The sequence below is a fragment of the Notechis scutatus genome, chromosome 2, assembly GCF_049901735.1.
Source record: "Notechis scutatus isolate UNSWTSFEM ecotype Mainland chromosome 2, rNotScu1.2, whole genome shotgun sequence".
Classification (NCBI taxonomy): domain Eukaryota; kingdom Metazoa; phylum Chordata; class Lepidosauria; order Squamata; family Elapidae; genus Notechis; species Notechis scutatus.
This window is the reverse complement of record NC_142010.1, coordinates 228,052,929-228,058,455: the sequence shown is the minus strand read 5'-3', so window position 1 is coordinate 228,058,455 and position 5,527 is coordinate 228,052,929.

Sequence of the window (5,527 nt, the reverse complement as noted above, 5' to 3'; positions counted from 1 at the left end):
CCTTTATTCCTTTGCTGTTTAAAAAAAATTATAACTCACCATTGATGTTTCTTGCAATGAATCCACAGAATTGAATGGAACATAGGTCACATTAATCCCAGCTGGATCTGGAAAGGACAGAATCCTCAGTGTATTGTGAGCATTGCCTTTGGTTCAAAATAAAGAAATATTTTAAAAAGTATTTTTAAAAACAATGATTGCTAGATGTGCCAATTGGTTTCTGTGTCTTGAAAAGCCCCACTTTCCCCCCATAAAGTGCGTTATTTGTGTAGTTGATTTCTATAGTCACCCTTCTCAACAATGCCTCTGGCTGACATATATCATAAAATATTGAAACAATTAGTATATTTAAAAGAGTATAAAATAGAATATATGGCACCAAGTAAAACTGTTACTATGGATGTATAATATAGCCAGAAAATGGGACCTTTAACTCTTTCAGAGATCCAGGCCTGGGCATACAACCAAGCCTTCTCAGCCTTGCCAAAAGCCAACTGGGTTGGGTCATCCTTATATCTGAAGGGTATTCCAGAGGGCAGGAACTGCAGCACAGAAATAACATCTCCTTGATCCCACTAGCCAACACTTCTTGACTGATGGAACCAACAATGTGTTTGTGATTGGGAGAAGACAGTCCCTAAAATGACCTTCCCCTAAGTCATAAATGGTTCTAAAGGTAATAAGCAGCTCCATGAATTATATCCAGAAATACACTGGCAACCAATGCAGCTCACAAAGTAGTAGTGTTATGTGTGTTGAATATCCAACACTCTTTTCTACCCATGTAGCTGCAATCTGCACCAGTTGAAGCTCCCAAATGCTCTTCAAGGGCATCTCCATACAGAGTGCATTTCAGTAGTCCAAGTTACAGATCACAAGAGCATGAGTCACTTTTTTTGATTTAGAAACAGGTGCAAATGCCCTGAAAGGTGTGCAAAAGGCCTCTAAACCATAGCAATCATCTATGGCATGAAACATGAGTTGAAAAGAAGATGGAAAGCTGGGTATCATTGGCACACTGATGATACCTCATCCCAAAGTGTTGGATCACCTTACTCAGCAGCCTCATCTAGATGTTAAATAGGAAAAAGAATTGAGCCATGGAGCACTCCAAAATAGTAGCTGTGAGCTAGATTTTTCCCTCCTGTTAACACCAGTTGGAAGTGATTCCAGAGGGGGTCATTTCTTGAATCTCCTAGACAAAAAAAATTGCTCCTCGAAGTTATTCTGTTATAAATGACCATTTGAAGGTGAAGATGAGAATGGATGCATAAATCAGTTTAGAAACTGAGGACACTATTTGGACCTGTTTGCTGCAATTTTTAATAAAAAATGAAAAATGTAGCAATGCTGCCAGATGGATCTCTTGGCCTTCTCAAAGTCATAAGAGAATAAAACCACAAGCCTCATTTCTGAGAAAATGCCTTCTCTCTATCTATATGACCATAAAACTACAGGAAATGGGGGAGTGGGGTTACAGAAACCTATACTTAAAACATAAATTGGAGTGATGTAAGAGAAACAAAGTCTGAGTCTTCCAAATCTCTTGGTTTGCAAATGGTGTCTTCCTGTAGAAGAACATGAAAGCTGATGTTCTTCACTGTGTTCTGGAAAGCCTTAAGCATTGTGATTGTTTCATGTACATGGGCATATGATCACAAGTATGGTTAATCCCTGATAAAATATATGGCTCTAGCATTCAGCCTCTGTCATCCATGGGAAGCATGGAGACGTGAATCAAAGAAGACTGCACATATAGTGGTTTATACACATGTCCTTTTACAATTCTTGGAGGCATATGAGATCAGAATTCTCTGACATAAAAATTGATACATGAATTGAGACCCATGTTGTACATGGGCTTCTGTTTATTTATTTGTAAAATCTTTGTGTTGCTTTAAAAATATGACAATAAAAATATGCAGTAAAAAAGAAAACCAACAATAATATCAAAACATCACCCAAAGGCCACTTATATCAGGTCCTGTGAATGCAGCCAACTTTAATGTCTCATTTAAACAGACACAATACAAGGTTATATGAGCCATAGGGTTGCAGGGGTTAGAGTGCAGTACTGCAGGCTGCTTCTGCTGACTGCTGGCTACCTGCAATTTGGCAGTTCAAATCCCACCAGGTTCAAGGTTGACTCAGCCTTCCATCCTTCCAAGGTGGGTAAAATGAGGACCCAGATTGTTGGGGGCAATATGCCGACTTTGTAAATCTCTTAGAGAGGGCTGTAAAGCACTGTAAAGCAGTATATAACTCTAAGAGGTATTGCTATATGAATCTCATGGCAAATGGTGTTCCAAGTGCAGGCAGCATACCAGAACTTTATGGTTCCTACCAGGTAGACATTGTTTAATTAATGAAGCCCAGAGCATGCTAACACTGTTAGACAATGGGGGAAATCAGGGGTGGGTTTCTACCGGTTCACACCAGTTCAATAGAACCGGATGTTAACATCACTGGTAGTTCTAAGAACTGTAAAACCGACCCCTGCCTGGCCCCGTCCCTCTCCGCCACTCCTATGGGCCAAAAATGAGTTTTTATTACTGTGCATGTGTGAAAATCCCTTCCTCATTCTCCCCCACAGGCCCCTCCCTTCACTGCCCCAGCCCCCGCTCCTATCTGCCACTCCAAAGTAAAAAAAAAAAAAAAAACGGTTTTTTTACTGCGCACACGCGAAAAAAAATAGGTTTTTTTTACTGTGCACGCACAAAAATCCTTTTCTCATTCTCCCCCGCCCTCCCTGCTCCACCCCTACTTATAGTGCATGTGCACTAATTACAAAAATTTACCCACGTGGCGCCATCGCTCACACCAGCAGCAGCAGCAGCAGCCCAACCAGCCAGCCAGCCAGCCAGTCAGCCAGCTGTCCATCCCTGCCTGCCTTCTGCTGCCTTGCTGAGTGAGGGCAAGCCACAAGCCCCGGTCACCACTGCAGCTAACCATCCTTGCCCAGCCAGCCTGTGTTGCCCCGCCTGCCTCCTGCCGCCGCCGCTAGCCGTCTTCGCCCACCAGGCCTGCCTACGCCGCTGCTAGCCTCCAAAGACACAGATTGATAAGTATGACTCTCCAACCCAGTCGCCTACCAACCGCTGCCAGTCCCAGTCGACCGCCCTTGCTGACACTTCCTGCCTCACCCGCCCCCATCTTCCCTCGCCCACGGCCCTCCAATTTTGCTGCCTTGCCTTCCCACCACCGATTGGTAGTGAGGAGGCAAAGCAGCAACTCCTGCTGCTGGCCCAGTCCCCTACCTCCTGCTGCCACCGCCCCCAGCCCAGTCGAGGGCAGACTCGCAGGCAGGCGCCACTGCCTCACCCACATGGTGGCCGCCATCTTGGCTAGGCCGCCGGCCCGTCACCTTCCCTCGTCCGCTGCGGCCCAAGGGTTGCTGCCTTGCCTTCCCACCACCGATTGGTAGTGAGGAGGCAACAGCAAGTCCTGCTGCTGGCCCGGTCCCCTACCTCCTTCTGCTGCTGCCACTGCCACTGCCCCCAGTCCAGTTGAGAGCTGATTCCCGGGGCGGGAGCCGCTGCCTCCCCCACATGGTGGCCGCCATCTTGGCTAGGCTGCTGGCCTGCCACCTTCCCTTGCCCGCCGCGGCCCAATGGTTGCTGACTTGCCTTCCCACTACCGATTGGTAGTGAGGAGGCAAAGCAGCAACTCCTGCTGCTGGCCCAGTCCCCTACCTCCTTCTGCTGCTGCCGCCCCCAGCCCGGTAGAGAGCCAACTCCCGAGGTGGGCGCCGCTGCCTCCCCCACATGGCGGCTGCCATTTTGGCTAGGCCACCGGCCCACCACCTTCCCTCACCCGCCACAGCCCAAGGGTTGCTGCCTTGCCTTCCCACCACTGATTGGTAGTGAGGAGGCAAAGTAGAAGTCCTGCTGGGCCAGTCCCCTACCTCCTCCTGCTGCCTCCACCACCAGCCCAGTCAAGAGCCGACTTCTTGGCTGGCTGGCCTCGCCGCAGCAAGCTAGAAGACTGAAGAGGACCCTGGCATAGTTGGCTAGCCAACTTGCCTGTCTCCTTTTTGGTAAGTTGATTTTTTATATTTATGCATTTATTTATTTTTTACTATCTGTTTTTGTTTTTATTAATCATAAAAACAAAACAGATACTAAAGAAATAAATAAACACATAAATAAGAATTATTTTACTATTCATCTTGATGTTTCTTTCTCCTTTGCTTAAAGAAACATCAAGATGAATAGTAAAATAATTTTTATTTATGTGGTTATTTATTTATTTAGTATCTGTTTTGTTTTTATGATGAATAAAAACATAAACAGATAGTAAAAAAATAAATACATAAATAAAAAAGCAACTTACCAAATGGGAGACAGGCAACTTCTTGTTACATTGATGTTATACATTTTCTGTTTCTGCCTAAATCAATATATAGCAACATCAATGTAACAAGAAGTTGCATACATACATAAATGAAATTTTTTAAATAAAAGTGTTTTTTTTTTTTTAAACATAAACGAAAACATAAAGCATAAACCATCTTCAGTTACATAGTGTGTTGGTTGGTACAAATCACTTGTGCACAATCTCTGTAGTCTTTCCTTTCCAATTTGCATTAATCCTTATATCATGCTAAGCAATTGGCCACTAAGCGAGCACCTGGCCATTAAGTGAGTACCACTTAAATTTGGGTTGCCAGCCACATGGCCACCTGCCTGGGCCTTTCCAGGGCCTCCCCAGGCCTTGGAAACTGGCAAAAAGCACTTGCTAAGCAATTGGCCACTAAGTGAGCACCTGGTCATTAAGTGAGTACCACTTAAATTTGGGTTGCCAGCCACATGGCCACGCCCACCCCAGTCACATGACCACATAGCCATGCTCAATCAACAAGCCACTCCCACCCCTGTCACATGACCACCAAGCCACACCCACAAATTAGGCCACGCCCATAGCACTGGTTGTTAAGAAATTTGAATCCCACCCCTGGGGGAAGTGAAAATAGAAACAGTGGGAAAAAGCAACCCCTATAAGATAACCAACCCTTATGCTTTGAAGTGCTTTATAGGTTATAACCAACATTTTGAATTGTATCTGGAAGCTTACTGGCAACCAGTGCAACTTATGAAGCAGAAGTGTCATATGGGCATTACCATGGCTTCTCCGTGGCATAACTATCTGTGCTACTGCATTGTGGACAAGCTGCAGCTTCCAACTGTTACTCATGGATGTGTAGATGCATTGCAATAGTTTGGTAATAAGATGGACCAAAGCATGAATGTTTTAATGCCATATATAACTTTGTGCAAAGGGTCTCTTGATCACAGCTGCCATCTACTGCTTGAGGGCAACATAACATATTTGCAATATGTAAAGTATGGAATTTTACTACTCCAAGCAAAGTAACAACCCACTCTTACTACTGTATAGGTATATGGGCATGTGTATGCATAAAGTAATGAGTAAGCAATCACACATTTTTAAATACTTATTACTTGCTTCCATTTTAGAGTCCTTTTGCAGTGTTGAGGAATGAATTTTCTGTAATTATGTGAAAATA